This window comes from Otolemur garnettii, unplaced genomic scaffold, assembly GCF_000181295.1.
Source record: "Otolemur garnettii isolate 467f Iridium unplaced genomic scaffold, OtoGar3 scaffold00001, whole genome shotgun sequence".
In the NCBI taxonomy this organism is placed as follows: Eukaryota; Metazoa; Chordata; class Mammalia; order Primates; family Galagidae; genus Otolemur; species Otolemur garnettii.
Genome location: NW_003852396.1, coordinates 18532412 through 18549703, shown reverse-complemented (window position 1 = coordinate 18549703; position 17292 = coordinate 18532412). Strand labels below are relative to the sequence as shown.

At 39.0% G+C, this 17292-nt stretch overlaps 1 protein-coding gene across 4 annotated transcripts in view; it reads right to left on the bottom strand.

The window, feature by feature from the left end:
• DLG2 (discs large MAGUK scaffold protein 2) overlaps window positions 1–17292 on the bottom strand; it is a 2018366-nt gene that overhangs the window by 705509 nt on the left and 1295565 nt on the right. The gene's annotated exons all lie outside the window — the stretch shown is intronic.

The window sequence follows — 17292 nt, the reverse complement described above, 5'->3', positions numbered from 1 at the left end:
AACCGTGGGAGGTGGTCAATGTAGAGAGGTGGTCAATTAGGTCAATGTAGGGAGGTGGTCAATGTAGGGAGGTGGTTAACTATGGAGGTTCTACTGTAGTTTTAACAGTATCATATGTAGGTTTTAAGACTCTTGCTTATGTGAAACAACAAATTAAAGAGCCCATATCTGTTTAACCATTAACATTTAATATTAAGAAGCACTATTCTCCATTAATGCTATTTATGTAAAATGCTTGCCAACAAAGTCTTTTTGTGTCCTCTAGGCAAATTTTTTTATCAAAAGTTTCCTTACATACCTGTCTATTTTGATTCTCCTATACAGAATTTTAAGAAAATGTATTTTGGCTTGGCACTTGTAGCATGGTGGTTATGGCGCCAGCCACATACATCGAGCATGGTTGGTTCAAATCCGGCCCAGACCAGCTAAACAACTGCAACAACAAAAAAATAGCCAGGCGTTGTGGTGGGCACCTATAGTCCCAGCTAGTTGGGAAGCTAAGGCAAGAGAATCACTTAAGCCCAAGAGTTAGAGGTTGCTGTGAGCTGTGATGCCACGGCACTCTACCCAGGGTCTACAGCTTGAGACTCTGTTTCAAAAAAAAAAAAAAAAGAAAATATATCTCTCATTCTCTCATGTCAAATTTTGTCATTGTCAAGAAGAATACTTTCAACTTTTCTAGGAAGTATCACAGAATATTGTCTTTTGGAAGAACTGGGAATTTGGGTCAGCACTCTCACACGAAGGCGGGGACCCTGTCTTTCCTTACTTATGGGGACTAGTCTACATGCTCCTCATGTTAGGAACTTAGTGAGCGCTTGCTGAGTGCATGACTGATGGATAAAGTCGGCCCTCATACAGCATTAAAACTGAAATATATATATAAAAAATCATGTTCAATATTTTTATATCATCTATGCATTTGAAGAGTTCTTCTGTTAATATAGATTACATGACTGGAGAACTAAGAACGAATATTAGCCTATTAATACTAAGTTACTATTAACAGCGATATATTCCAAATGGTTTTAAGTGCTGGCATTTAATATCCATTTCCAATGACATTTCAAAGAGATACTATACCCCAGTATCTTTTTTACTTTCTAGTTTTATTATATCTACAAGTATAATTCAGAATTTAACTATAATTCATATCACAAGGAAGATGTAACTGAGAGAAAAGCCTGTAAAACAGCAAAATTCTCTCCTTAGAGACTTATTAAAAACAATAACATCCAAAATCTTTTCTGAGCATTAAATTTTACAAAAGACTTTGCATGTGTATCACCTAATCTCCCTCACCACCGCTGAGGACATGGAGATCAATATTCTGCTCTTACAGCCTGAGAGCCCGAGGCTCACGCAGAGAGAAAGTGGATGTGTACACACACCGTGGCTTCCACCCACCCCACTCTGATCAGTTTGTAGAAATTCTCTCCACAGCTTAATGATGGATGCAAAGAGGTACATTTAAAACTAATTAAAAGACTATTAAAAGTCCTATTAATGGCAAAGATACTAAGAACAGATCACCAATTTGGCGAACAAGACAGGTGACAAAATCGTCAGCTAATCTGCAGCATAATGAAGGTGTTAATGAGTTTAATACGTGGGTGTATTTTGTGAAACTCATCATGTCTGTGTGAGGGGGACACACACCTTATGTCTCTTGGCAGTTAAACCAATCTTCAATGTGCTGTTAGGACAGCTGAGTCAGGTTTATGAACAGGCCAAGATGTTGCAGGGTCCATTACTGTTCAGCTCCCAAATAACATTGAGATAGGCACTAATCAGAATTTACAAGAATAGTTCAAAATACCGGGATGTGATGTCAGCAGAACTTGTCAGATTGTATTGTGTAGGGCTCTCTAAAAATAGGATATACTGCCCAATCTAATGGAGGTCAGATCATGAAGTGCCGTGTAACAGAGTGAAATGCTTTGCCCTGGGTGAAAAATGGATTGAGATAAGACACAGCTTTGAATAATATAGTTTTGGGGTGGAAACAAATCTAACCGATAAGTTTCTAAAAATTTAACTACTATTAAGAAATTTCGTTGTGTTTTTTATTCCACTAAGATTCACTTTTATTGCCCTATGCTCCATGTCTGGCATGTCGTGTTACTTATTAGAGGGTTAGGGTCAGCCCAGCAAGGCTTCGTGTTCCTGCCCTAGACTTGGAAGCACACAGGTCTTTCACTTATGGACATAAACTGAGAAAATCTTGACTTTCATTATGCATGGAAATAGAGACCCCACCCTCTTTCCCCCCACCTTCCTGGGCATGCATTTTTATTTTAGCCCACCAGGGAGGCCAGGTGAGGGAAGACTTTCCCTTCCTCCCTTCATGGAGGCCTGCCTTCCCACCCAAGGGTTAGGTTTAGGCTTCTAGGTTCTTGGCAAGAGAGAAGGAGGGTAGAGGACTGATGGCTTCCCCACCATGCAATAGTCATATCCTTCCTTCCCCCAGTGCCCCATACATGTCCATCCCATCATTCCCGCATATATCTGGCTGTATTTTGATAAAAAGAGTATGAAACCATTGAGGAAGGACACAGCAGAGAACTCTGAGCTATACTAGAAGAAGCTGAGAGGGTCATTTCCAAACATCCGAAAGGTGCTGGTGTTTAGCCAGGCGTAATGGTATTGGCCAGCAGGAAAGTCAAATCAGGGAAAAGTTCAGCTAGCTAAGAGTCAAGTAACCTAGTAGAATCTAGTCAATCCTACAGGCTACTTCTCCTTCAGTGAACAAACCTGACAAAGCTTCTAAATTCTTAAGAGGCTGTTTACTCTTTCATTGTATGCTTCAGGTTTTTCTTGAGAATTACTGAATAAAATAAAAAATTAGAGTGTTAGAACGAAATATAAATGACCATGCAGTTTGGTACGTTATTTCCCCAAAATAGGCTGGGAAAAATCATGATAATTATCACAGCGAATACTCTTTGTACTACGTAACAGACATTTTTCTCATTGCTTTACACATACTAATGGACACAGTCCTCAAACAGTCCTATATAATAGATGCTATCAATATCTGCATCTCATGACGAGGAAGCTGAGGCCCTGCTCAAGGTCACTAAGTTACAGAACCTGAATTGAAACCCCCAGCAGCGTAGCTTCAGCCAATGCCCCTAACTCTTAGGCCATGGCTACACTGTTATAGTAACAGCCACCTGTTCTATGCCATCTCTCACTGTTCCTCACTTTACAGACCATATTCTTGCTGTACCAGACTAAAAAGAGTTTACTGTTATTTGTTAAGCCTTTTTGTCTATCTGAGTCTTTGTGAACGACTGCCCTTGCCCCCAGCTCCGTCCCCTTCAGACTCCTTCCCACCCTTTACATTTAGTTTACAAAGACAATCTGCCTTTCTTGAACTCGCAGGGAATAATTATTCTCTTGCTTCTGCTGCACTGAACTTACTTCCTCTATGCAGTTATCATACTGCATTTTGTTTGTTGACTTACTTTTATCATTACAAGGCTAAGACCTTCTTGAAGATATAGGCTTTATAATCTTCCTTGTTCCGTCTGTATACGATATGGGGTGGTACATAGTAAATGCCCTCAGTAAATATCTTTGTAATAAATTAATGGATTAATTACTAATAACAATATCTGAATAGCACTCCGGACTTTCTAATATGCTTCCTATACATTCTCTTATTTATCTTCAGAGACACACAGACATGTGACACACACACATACAAATAAACGATAAAGCAGGGATCAGTGGCCTCATTTGACAAGTGAGAAAGCTGGGGTCAGGGAACTTGGTCTCAGATTCTCCAACCGCACATCCAGTTGTGGAAATGTGGAGGCTTCAGCTGCTCCCAGACCAGATTTTGTATCAGGACTTTGAACAGTCCTCACGGACCCTCTCTTTGTTGCTCAGGATATTCCCGCATTGATTATTCAACTAGAACATTATTCAGGGGCAGTCAGCTCTTTTACGGACTTTTTCCATCAGTTGTGTCCCTACGATTGAATAAAAACCGTGAAGGGACGTTGAAGCTTACATCCCTCCGGACCATGTCCTTTTAATGCCCAATGTATGTTCCTTGGAGTGCAAAGTCTCTGTATTTTTCCTCTTCATGCTTTCCATAGCATTAATTGTACTCTTCATATAAAGAAGATGCTCCAGAATATATTTATTAAATATATATGTAAAATTAAACACTGTATTTGGATAGCCAGTTTATTGCTCTATTTTCACTTAAATTTTCGTTAGACCTCTAATCAATATTTAACGAGATACACAGCTTTAAGTCCCTAACATAAATATATTTTGTGCTATTAAGTTACCAGGATAGTGTGTATATAATTTTTACTTTGTAGTTTTCATTTGTTTGTAACATCAGATTACAGGTCCTTTGCTAATTCAGCTCTTCAGAGCTGTCTGCCAATGTATGGGAGTATTTATGTGTCTGAGTATTAGGTACCCTGCAAAAGCAGGTATAATGTTTCAGGAAAGTTAATTACTCACACAGGATTGGCTTCACATATTCTAATTCAGGGATCAAAATGTTACATAAATCCCTAACAATATGAAGGTAGATTAAATACAGACTTCCTATTTAAATACATTAAATCCCAAAGAAGTCAATGGAGGAACAATTAAAAATAATACTTCTAATAGTATACATATCATACTATCTGTAAAGTGACATTTATATTATGGGCCAAAAATGTAGCTAGGTTTAAGAAAGACTTAAATCACTTTATTAAAGTTTTCATCAAAAAACAAAACAAAAGGGCAGTGCCCATAGCTCAGTAGGCAGGGCGCTGGGCACATACACTAATGGTGGTGGGTTTCAAGCCAGCCTGGGTCAGCTAAAAAAAACAAACAAACAACAATGACAACTGCAACAACAACAACAACAATAAAAATAGCCGAGCATTGTGGCCGGCGCCTGTAGCCCCAGCTACTTAGGAGGCTGAGGCAAGAGACTCGCTTTAAGCCCAAGACTTTGAGGCTGCTGTGAGCTGTGGTGCCACAGCACTCTACCCAAGGCGACAGCTTGCAACTCCATCTCAAAAAAATAAATAAGGCAGTCTATTAATTTTGAGGTAGATATGGAAACAGTGTTTGCTTCAGGGAGTTACAGATACGTAACCAAATGTGATGTGACGTCTGAGTCATGTTTAGAGTGCCTGGAAACACGGACAAGGGTGTATTCAGTCGGAGGGGAAGGCTTCACACAGGAGGTGGCATTTTGGGAGGTATTGATCTAAAGATGAGCCAAATTTTCACCAAATGAAGATTGAAAAAAAAAAGACATTTCAAACATAAAGAAGAATAAGTTCAGAAGCATGCAGGTAGGAAAGATCAGGGAATGATTATAAGATAAGTTTAGTATGAATAGTAAGATTTAGGCCCAGGGAAGGAAGGAAACCAGGCATTGGAGAAGGTCATGAGGGAATGCCATGGAAAATGCAAAGAGAGTTGAGCACTTCCGAGTCTGTGGTCCTGCTGAGCCAGTTATCTCTTCATCACCGCAGCTGCAAAAATAGTTTTTTGTTCATAATAGTTTAGTCTTTGCCTACTAACCGATAAACCTTTTGAGGACAGAAATCATCTTATATTTACCACAGTATTCCCCAAAACTAGCTCTTGTGCTAGGCAGAGTTAGTGTTTTTTAAAAAATGTATGTGTTGGATGAGTAAGTTACACCTTCTCACACCACAAAATCTTGACTCAAAGTCTTGGATCTACTTGCAATATAGACCAGATTTTAATATTTTATCTTGGTTTTAATTAAATCTGGATTGGTTTCCTCTAAGTATCTGTCTCTCCTCTTGGTTTCTGTACTGACATGGTGAACTCTCTTATTTCCCTAATGTCCTTAACGATCCATCTCCTCCTCAGCCTACCTTCAGCCTATGTTGAACTTGCCTGGGTGGGAAAATGTTCCAAAATTCTCCCATCCCATTTTTAGTCAAAGTCAATCATGGCTGTTTTAATTGCACCAGTTATGAACTTATTATGATTCAAAGATACTTAGGGACTAATTGTTTTTGGCACAATAGCCCTTCACATATATTCATCTCAGACCTCATTGGTACTTAGTCGATTAGTGCTGCCTGACAACTGCTCAATTGTTAATCACTACCCATAGGGAACATGACTTTAATCAGAATTTTACTCTTTACTGAGTATTGCTAATTCATATGTGTTTCGTGACTCCAGCCAATTCAAGGAACAAGAATTCCAAGTGGTTCTTAGTGATTTGGCCAAGCAATCTTTGGAAATGACACACATTTCCAATCAAAGGTGTACAGTCTAAGGCAATATGACACATGAAAAACAGTTTATTTGAGCATGAAGTTTGAAACATTTATCATTTTAACAAAATATAAGTTTTTGAGACAAAAATTAAAATTCAGAAACATAGGTAGGGTAATATGACAATAGCATGAGAATGGTATTACTCTACCTGTGTTTCTGAAGAGGAGCTAAGAATCCAGTAAACACATAAAAAAGTAAAGGCCTAAACTAATACTGGCCCTTTTCTGCTCACAGCTTGTGATGAAATCACAGCTGGTTAGTGTAGAACATTGGTGAATTCCGCCTGTGGGCTCCGTACTTAGGGTACCCGGGGTTTGACTCCAGCTTCCATGCTGATCAGCTGTTAGCTTTGGGCATATATATATATATATATATATATATATGTATTTTTTTTTTTTTTTTACATACACATGTGTTTATTAGGTACTCTGGACATATTTTTAACCTTTCTGGGCCTTGGTTTTCTCATGCGTTACACAAAGTCCACAATCACAACCCCATTACAAAGTTCTGGTGAGGATCAAATCAATTACCAGAGGGAAAAAAACCACTTGGCACAGTTCCTGCTGTATCATACGTACGCTATAGATGCTGGAGATTATAATTATCCCCTGGTAAGCACTCATTTTGTTGTGAGACAAAATGATAAAGTGCTGTAAGAACAGTCCAGATAGAACTCTCTGGCCATTCTGTCTTTCAAATTGCTTTTTAATGGAAAAGTTATAAACCAGAGAAAGAAGAAAATGATGCTGGCAGGTATCCCTGTAATAAAAAAGAGCAAACACAAAGAAAGAAAATCAATGGAAGATTTAAAATGTTCTTTTGCTTTGACATCTAAGCTCCTGCTTCCAATTTTTCCCCCACCATCATGGTATAACTACTTTTAATGAAGAGATGATACCCCATTTCTCTTAATCCACATAGCCAAGTGATTCACAGGAATGGAGCTCCATGGAGTCCGTATTTGTGATGAATATTTTAATTAAATCTCAACAGCAGCCAGATTTCCCAGAATGGATGTAATGTGGTGATAAGGAACACAGGGAATGGGGAGTAGATGCTCTCTGAGGGAGCGTCTCACATGTTACCTACCTGAGGTTGCCGGAGAACACAGGCGCTCCACTGGCTCAGATGCCAAGGGAACTACATGTCAGAGTTGATATTGGGGAATGTAGAGCAGTAGTTCAGAGCAATGCTTCTACGATTTTGATGGGCATTTGAATTACCTGGGGAACTTGTTAAAATGCAGATTCTGATTCAATAGGTCTGGGTTGGCCCTGAGAGCCTGCTTTTTAAAAAATTTTAATTATTTTTATAACTTCTGATTGATATGAGAGTATAGATGTTTAGGTTACATTGTTTTCACTTCTGAGGTAAAGTTCAAGTTGTAGTGGAGCCCTTCACCCAGGGGGCTGGACACCCTCGCATTATGCACATTGGGTGAGACCCCATCTATTGCCTTTCCTCCTCTCTCTCTCCTCTCCGGCCGCTCCTCTCAGCTTACTAGACTATACTTGTGTTTTTCTTTCCTCTGGGCATGGAGTTGTTTATATATTGGTTTCATATTATTATTGGGAACCTTAGATACTTTGTGATGCTTTACTAAGAAGAATGTGTTTCAACTCCAGTCAGGTAAACACAAAAGATATAAAGTCTCCATCTTTTCTTATGGCTGAAAAAACGCTCACCATCCCTAGTCCTCAGAGAAATGCAAATCAAAACCACAAGGACATATCACCTAACTCCAGTGAGATTAGCCCACATCACAAAATCCTAAACCTGCAGATGCTGGTGTGGATGTGGAGAGAAGGGAACATTTTTGCACTGTTGGTGGGATTGCAAACTAATGCAACCCCTATGGAAAGAAGTATGGAGAATTCTCAAAGAACTAAAAGTGGGCCCTCCATTTGTCCTGCAATCCCATTACTAAGTATCTACCCAGAAGAAAAAAGAGTATTTTACTAGAGCACACTTGTACTAGAATGTTTATTGCAGCTCAATTCACAATTGCTAAGTGGAATCAACCCAAGTCCCCATCAACCCATGAATGGATTAGCAAACTGTGGTATATGTATACCATGGATACTATTCACCCATAAGAAAAGAGAGCCTGCATTTCAATAAGATCTCAAGTAATGCTGATGCCACTGGCCTGAAGACTCCTCTTTCAAGTAGCAGAGGTTTAAAGCACAGTCCCTGCTTGAGTTTAAGTTCTAGCTCCTTCGTTCCTTCCTTTACCAACTACTTGATGTTGGCCCGATTAGTAAACTTTTCCTCGCGTCAGGTTTTTCTCTTTGGCTCAGTAAAATGAGGATAAGAGCAATACCTAACTGCAGTGACTGTTGTGAGCATTAAGTTAACTAATACATACAAAGCATGTAAAACAGCCCTCAGCATTAAAAAGCACTCAACAAATACAAATTATTTCATGAATAAGTGAGGCTTTATATTATGAGCACTTAGCTCACAGAAAGGAACATGTGAGTTTTAATATCTTAATTCATCATGATAATTTACTTTAAGCTATCCATGTCCACCAATCACATAGATCTCCACATCTGAATCATGGCAAGCTACAATTTTTCAACTCAATGAATTTAAAAAAGAACCTAATTTACAATTTTCCTGGTGGTAGTCATACTCAGAGACATGAACTTATCATGACTACCTTATATATTTTTTTATGAAGACTATAAATAGAAATAAATATATTTACAAAATAACTAAGATGTATCCTGCTAGTAGCCCCAGAGTATTATAAGTAGTTTCCTTTCCCCCTCTAATTATTTTTTCACAGCTATAGTTACTGTTTCTCTTTCTTCTTCAACATGAATTTTAACTCCATGAAAGAGAAACAATGTTTATTTTGTTCACTTCCACATCTTAGCATCTAGCTTGCTGCATATTGCTATACCAGTAATAAATGTTTACAAATATATGCAATGACTATGTACCTTAGTTGGACATTTCATTAATTAATTCAAGAATGATTTGTGTTTATGTGATTCTTTTCTTCTCTAGTCATGTTCTAGGTGCCGAGGATTTAGAAATGAATAAGACAGAGTCTATATGCTCCTGGTCTAGCTGGGGGCAAGACAGGTGAGTAAAAAATTAAATACAAAGTCAACTTCATACAGGTAGGGTATGAATAAGAAGAGAGCTCATAGAACACAGACAGAGGTGGGGTAGAGCTTTCCAGTTAAAGAAAAATAGTCAAGCAATTTCATAGAAGTATAAAACCGTGAGACAAACAGGAAACCATAGATAGGAGGATAAATGGTAACTGGAAATTAATAGTGGGAGAAAGACCAGGCCCAGATCATGAAAACGACATGAGTGTCTCCTATCGGTATTGGTTACAGTGGAAATATGAGAACTTGAAAGATAAAAATTAAAAGAAAAAAACCTCCTCGTAAGAGATACTAATAACATCGTACAGATGGTGACTGTGGTAGAGACTGTTCACCTCTATTTCCTTCTCCTTGGAAATTATCAACCAGTTAAAACATCAAATGCCTTCAGTTCTGTCATCTACGTAAAGGCATGTGGTCCTCTCCAGCCAATGACTGAGTTGATTCTGATGTGGAGCTTCCTGAAATATCTGGAAATGTCTGATAGAAAGCAGGAACTTCTTAATGCCTCTCCTTCTGCTTGAGATGTAATGTGATGGTTGAAGCTAGAGCAGCCTAGAGAAAAGGAGCCTTCAGCTGGGATGATAAAGAGTTTGGAAGGACTCTGGGTCTTACACTGATGAGACACCATCTCAGCCATCGGTTGTCTACATTTCAACTTCATTTATGGGAGGAAACAAATCCATTTTTTGTCACTGATTTTGCCATTCTTACTTTGGGGGTTGCATGACAGTGATCCTAATCCTCAGTAAAGCAATTACAGAAATGTGGAAAACCTTCAGGAAGGATGTGCCATTTGAAGCACATTGCTGGGACACGGGTAGGAGATCATCAGGGAGAAAAGAAGAGGCAGGACATTAAATCAGGGCCAGCATGTTTATGGACATGGTCACGAATAGAGTGGGTTCAGGAGACTGGGAGAACTGTGCAGTGGGGACATAGAGTATGTTGTGGAAGGGTCTGGGGAAAGGGTCGGGCAAGATGGTCAGCCCACAACAGAAATATCACACTGAGGAGTTTATATTTCATGAAGCAACAGAGCGCCATTGAAGATTTTTAGGTGGTTAATTGATAGGACCATAGCTGGTTTTTAGAATAGTAACTCTGACAGCTATCTGGACTAGAAGAAAGAAAAGCCAAAACAGAGAGGCAAATTCAGAGGAAACTGCAGGAGTCCAGGAGATAGATAAGAGGTCTGGATCAAGGGTATCAACAGGGAAGAAAATGGGACAGAGAAAAAAGACATTTAGCAAACACAATATGTAAGAATTAGTGACCACAGAGATGAAAGGATGTAAAGCAGAAGAAAGTTAGAATGACTTCTAGGAATATAATGCGGCTTGGACTGTTGGTTGATAGGGAGATTGGAAATTAAGGATGAAGGAAAAGAAACAAATGAATAAGCCAAAAAGTCAAGTGAAAGCAGGGTATGTGGAGGGTATGGGAAAAATAGAAAAGAAAAACTGCAACACAGAAAGCCTCTTTCCCAGGCTTTTTCCTGTATTCAGGTTATAACTCTAACATCACTTCTTTTTCCAAAGGAATATGGTCGTCTCCAAACTCCCTCTCTAAGGAAGCCACTGCCCTCCTCACCTTTCAACCATCGTGCTTCATGTTCTTCCCAGCACTGTTAGTTTATCTGTGACTGGACTGGAAGCTCCAGGAGAGTGGGAACTTTGTTCTAATCCTCCCAATGAGGCAAAGTAATAGTACCTGGCACAGGCAGGTATTCAAAGACTTCTGATATATAAAGTTCAAAGACTTCTGATATATTGGTACCTTAGAGTTGTGTGGAACTCAGAGATTTGTATAAACTAAAAGTTTGTTTCCCTCCCGAAAAATTCATGTATTGAAATTCTAATTTCCAATGAAACGTTATTTGGAAATGGAGCCTTGGGAGAGGGGTAATTAGGTCATCAAGTGGCGCTCTCGTGATGATAAGAAAATTCGGGAAGGAGCTGGCTTTCCACTCTCTGCTCTCATCTATCTGAGGACATAGCAAGAAGATGGCCCTGTACAACCCAGGAAGACAGCCTCAGCAGAACTGGACAATGCTGGCATCCTGGTCTTGGAATTTTCAGTTCAGAACAGTGAAACAAAAATGTCTGTTACTTCAGCCGCCCAGTCTGTGGATTCTGCAGTAGCAGTCTGAACTAAGATAGAGATTACAAAAAAGGATAAAATATTTAAAAGACCAAAGCCAGTGTACACAGAGCTTCTTTCCCTCATCTGATTGATGGCAAGAAAGCTGAGCTCTAGAAAGGCTTATAAATATCTGCTTAAGATGACATAACCAGTTAATGGGGAGGAGTCAGAAGATCTGAAGTCCAATTTACCATTAACGAATTATTACAAACCTGGGAACTTCGTGACCTCAAAACATCTTTCATGTTCCTTAGCTATAAAATGATTGCTTCCTTCGTGGATATTTTGAGAATTAAGATAACATACATAAAGCTTCACTGGTTTGGAAATTTCACCCCATCCCTCCTGAATTCTGCTCAATTCCTACTTACTGTTTAGAGATACAGTGGCATCACTAATAACACTCACTCTTAAGATCTTTTCCCGGCCTGAGTTTTAATTTTCAACACATGCTTTGTATGCTTGCAAATTTCCTCTGTCTGCCACAATCTGGAACAACTTCCTTCTCTGCAGCTCTTCAACATCTTATTAATGAAGTGTGTGACACTACTGTCTTTGACCTTAGCTGCCTTAAAGTGTTTCCCTCATCTCTTAAGTAACTGAACAAATTGGCTTTTATTACAACCACTGACAAACATAATGCTATTCTTATTATTAATAGATGCCCCTCACTACGTGCTGTGTGACCTTGGACAAGTTATTAATCTATGAATCTCTTATTAACATTTCTAACCTTTAAGTATAGACAATGATAATGAATTAGCAACTAGTTCAGCGATTATAAGCAACTGTTATTTCTACCATTAAAAAAAAAAAACCCTGAATGAAATTGTTCAGATCATTCTCATGCCAGTACTAGGAGGTATTTCCACTTTTCCCCCAAATAAAAAAACTAAGGCTCAGAGAGCTTAAGTAACTTCCTCAAATTTACACAAAAGCTGGTTATGTTAAATGTCAAGTTTGTGCTCTTGGCCACCAACATAGTTTTCCATTTTGCCAGCCAAGAAGACATTTATTAAACCAGATTGCTGTTAAATAAACTTGAATTAAGTAAACTTTTCATCATCATCCTTTTTAAAGTAAGTGCAATAGGAATTCAGAGATGGAGGAAAGCTCAGTGGAGGAGGGTTGTCAGGGACAGCTTCTGGGCGATTTGGGAAGGGTCTTGGAATTTGAGTATTTCTAATCAAATTGAACCTCAGAATCTATAATGACCTACCTAAAGGTCAGTCCCAGACTAGCTGTCAGCAGTAGTCTGGCCTGCAAATTTCTTTTCTCAGTTTTGTTGGGAGCCCTTAGGCCAAACTGCAAAGCACTGGCCATGCCTCCCTTTTTAATCAACCTGATTACAACTCGCAAATGGTGACATGTCCGCAGAACCACCCTTGAAGGGGTGTTTCGTTAACTTGATCATGTCTGACCCTGAGGGCATGCACTGTGCACAGACAGCTCTGTTAGCAGTGGCTGTGTCTGTTTCCAAATTAACAGGGTGCAAGCTCGGTTTATTTGCTCTAATGAGCCCACAAAACCAACCGGCCATTTCCATGGGGAGGCCTTTGCACAATCACACCGCATTAGAAAAACTAGAATGCTTAAACATCCCTTAGTGATTTATGACACCCTGCACACTACAGTTACCATCCTTTTCCTAAAAATGATAAGCAATACAATTGCTGGCATTAATTGTATAATTTAATTTCCAACAGATCAAATTCTATTTTATGGCAGCTCTAATCTGTGGTTCTCAACCTTGGCAGCACAAAAAAATCACCTACGGAAGTTTTAAACAAACCAATGCCTACATCCAGCCTCAGATCCATTAAACAGGAATCTTTAATACTGGGGTCCAGGCATTGGTATTTTTAAAGCAGGAGGTAATTACAACATTCAGTCAAGGTTGAGAACAACTGCTTCAGGGGATCAGGAAAAGTATTAGCAATGTGTTTTAAAAACAACAAAAAAGTAAACAAAAATTTCTTTGAGATTGTCTTTAAAGCGATACTGACTCAGATGGCATCGTTTATTAGTTCCTCTCAGCGGGCTGTCCCACCTGCCTTTGTAATTTGATTACTGCTTCTCCTTGATGTGAAATCTCATTAGACTGCTACTATTCTTTTAGTTTCCTGTTCCCCCACTTCTGGGCAAAGCATCATTGGGGCACTTGGAGATCACAATAATCAAAATGCATTTCCAATAAGGATGTTGTGAGCAACGACTAAGCTTTTTCACCAAAAGTTCATCCTGTTCTTCAAATATTCAAACAAATTTGGAATTTCTAAGTGAAATCGAAAATAATTTAGGGTTACAATATACAGCACTTAGAAAAGATTACCATTGAAACAAGGTATCTGTTTGAGCTCCCTCCAAAAAGTAGCTATAGTAGCTATTCCCCTAAGAATTGTCCCTAAAACATATCAGGGTAGAAAAGTCCATTTAAAAGCCCAACTAAATTTAACAGTGCACAGAAAAGAGTATAAAATACCCTAAGTATCACATAAAGTTCCCGAGGCTGTAGGAAAATGTTTTATTACTTCCTCTTTTTTATTTTTTAAGAAGCGTGTTTAGCTCAACCCAAATATCATACGCTTATCATTGAGGGGAGACAATTTAAAAGTGTTAAGTTGTCCCTTTTCATGACTCTGTTCTCATTTTCATTCCTGATCTTGCTTTTTCCTCGTTGTCCTTTTTCTTTTATCTTTGTTTCATTTGTTCTCACCCAGTCAACCATGATCTTCTCTTTCATCATATATGACTGCCTACATTTGCCTACATTTTCTTTCAAAAGTACATTTGAGAAAGGAAAAAGCATTGTAAGGCTCATACATTGAAAGGAGCAGCTACAGAGGAGCAGGTCCAACTACAAGCTCAGCCAGTAAGTCCACTTGCCGGGGGCCATGTGTTTCAATCCATATGATGATGTAGATCAAATTATAACATATACATTCTACCTGGTAAATTAGCTTTTCAAATAACAATACCCCCTCTAGTTAAACAGCTAAGTGTGAACAACACAATTGAGTGTGACCTTGACAAACTTTATTGAAACCTTTATGTGGACCTGAGCCAGAGGCTCCCTAGAATTTAGAGGGGAGCAAAGCACAATTCTGTTTGGCCACTATCAAGTGATAGAACTTGTACTAAACAAGGAGAATATGGTAACAGAAGTCATCATTTTTTGGTCATTATTGTGAGGCAAATAATTTCTAAATACTATCCTTAAAGATTATAACTGGTGACCTTTAAAAAGTTTGGGTGCTCCTGTTGGTGAAATATTTGTGAGCATTCATGCCCCATATGTGCTAGTCTGTGTAATAATTGTATACTTGCACAACAATAATAACATAATGTTATGAATATATAAAAAGTTGAAATTAGAAGTGATGAGAAACTAAGTGATAAGAACAGTTCTCTTATTTCCTTCCAGTACTTCATGAATTATTTTTAGCAGCCCCTTGGGCAAAATCTCCCCACTTTGACCAATACGACTAACCAAGCAGTGTGGAAGAGAGAAGTGGTTGTCCTCTAGTATTCATTATCATTTTCTTCCATAGTAAAGGGATCCCTAATTTTCACCTGGGCTCAGGACATTCCAGAATAAAGATCAGAGGGCTTAATCTCCCTTTGCAGCTTATAGGGTAGGGAACTTGTGCCCTTCTAGGCCATTAAGGATAACCTTTGGACTGAATCCAAGTTTAACAAATAAGTCCTTTTACTGAAAGGGGTGCAGCAGAAAAAGATGAAGCTTTCATTACCTTCCTTAGCATTTTAAAAAAGAAGAATCTTGAAATCAGAAGGCGTCACACCCCCACCCCTGTGCCAGTGCTCCTCCTTGGCATGTTACCCTGGTGGCGGGCCTCTTGGACGATAGGTACAAGGAACACACTTAAGTGGGGCTAAACAAGGACATAAAATGTACTTGGGTCCTTTTAAGACCCCATAGAACAGAAAAGACATTCCAACTCTGGACAACTCACCTAGGGACTATCGTATGTGACAGAAATACATTCCTGTCTTGGAAAAGGATTGTTATTTTGGTCTGTTTTATCAGTAACTGACCCTGTATCCTAAATAATATACGATGCAAGATGGGTAATGCTATCTTTATTTGGAGAAGACAGAGAAGGGTCAGGGAAGTTCACTTCCTATGTTACCTAGCTAGAGTACGGTAGAATTAAAGACCCCAGTCGATCTTCTTTTCACTATAGCAATCAGCCTCTTGTGAGTGACATTCTATGAAATCAAGGAGGAAGGAGACATTAATTTTGCCTTGAGGTATTGATGAGGGATTTCTGTTGGCAGTGGCAATTTAATAGAATCTAAAAGACAGAAAAGGAGGAAAAGACATTCTGGACTAATGAGACAGGTGAACAAAGCTAAGTGATAGAGATAGGGAAATACATGAACATCTCAAGAACAGCTTGTGATCTTGTGCTCCTAGATAATCACTTTTGTGTCTTCGGTTTTATTTTTTTTATATATATTTCAGGCTGCTACAACATAGCAGGTACAGTGTTGAAAAAAGATGGCTATATTTTCCTAAATATATGAGAAGATGGTACCACTAGTAATGCCTACTAAATAAAGTCCAAACCCATATCAAGCAAACAAGCCTTCATAACGAGACAGCCCACCTTGATAACCTACATTGTGGTACTGCTCCATGCTCCAGCTACATGAACTCAGGATACATGAGCTTTCAGAACTTTGACCTTGGCACATGCAGTTTCTTCCTCTTGGCATTGTCTTTTATCTTCTTCCTGGAAATGCCTTATTTATTCTTTCTGAGTCAGATAAAACTCTACCTTTCTCTGATCCTTCGATTAGGGTGGTTTCTTAGAACATATCCTCTTATTGCAGTTTCTGCTTCCTTCCTGCCTCCCTCCCTCTCTCCCTCTATTACTCTTTTCCTTTCTTCTTCCTGCCAGTCAGTAAAAATGTGCTGGATTGTTGAGGTACAAGGGTGGGGAAGATAAAGCAATATGTTCCCTGTGCTCATGAAGTTTACACCGGGGGAAAGATCAACCATTAGGGAAATAGCTGCAGTGCAGCACGATAATTTCTCTGAAAGGAAGAAACAGCCTGCAGTAGAAGCACTCAATAGAAGCACTATCCCTACCTCCTTTTCCTCGAAGGCTTATTTTAGCTCTACCCTTTAGGATATGTAGGAGAGAGCCAGGCAGAGACAATTCAATGTCTGTTTAACACAGTGTGCTTCGCACCAGGCATTATCCCTTTTGGTTAACATATCTTTTCTTCACTAGACTATGAGAGAGAATGAACGTCCCAAGTGATTAAAAGTAACGACCAGGATTAAATGCCGGTTCAGATTAATGCTAAATGTCCCATGATTGCACTTTAGATGTTTTATTTGGTCATTCTTGTATGCCGTATTTTCTGCCTAACCCAGAACTGCTTAGGGTCCCTACTAGCTTGTAAAAGTGTCTTGTAAATTGTAGAGCAGTATCTCTCAGACTTCAGTGTGCATAAGAATCATCTGAAGTGCTTATAAAAATACAGATTCCTCAGCCTCACTCTCAGAGGTTCTGAGTCCATAGCTCCAGGACAGAGATGAAGATCTCGCAATTCTAGTAATCAGTCCTGTGAGACCTCGTGCTTCCAGGTCACAAACTACGCCTTCACTAGCAATGCATTTGAGAAGCTCCACAGATATTTTTCAGGATCATTTTCCCTTTATTCTTAAACATGCTCTGCCAGACTGAGCTCT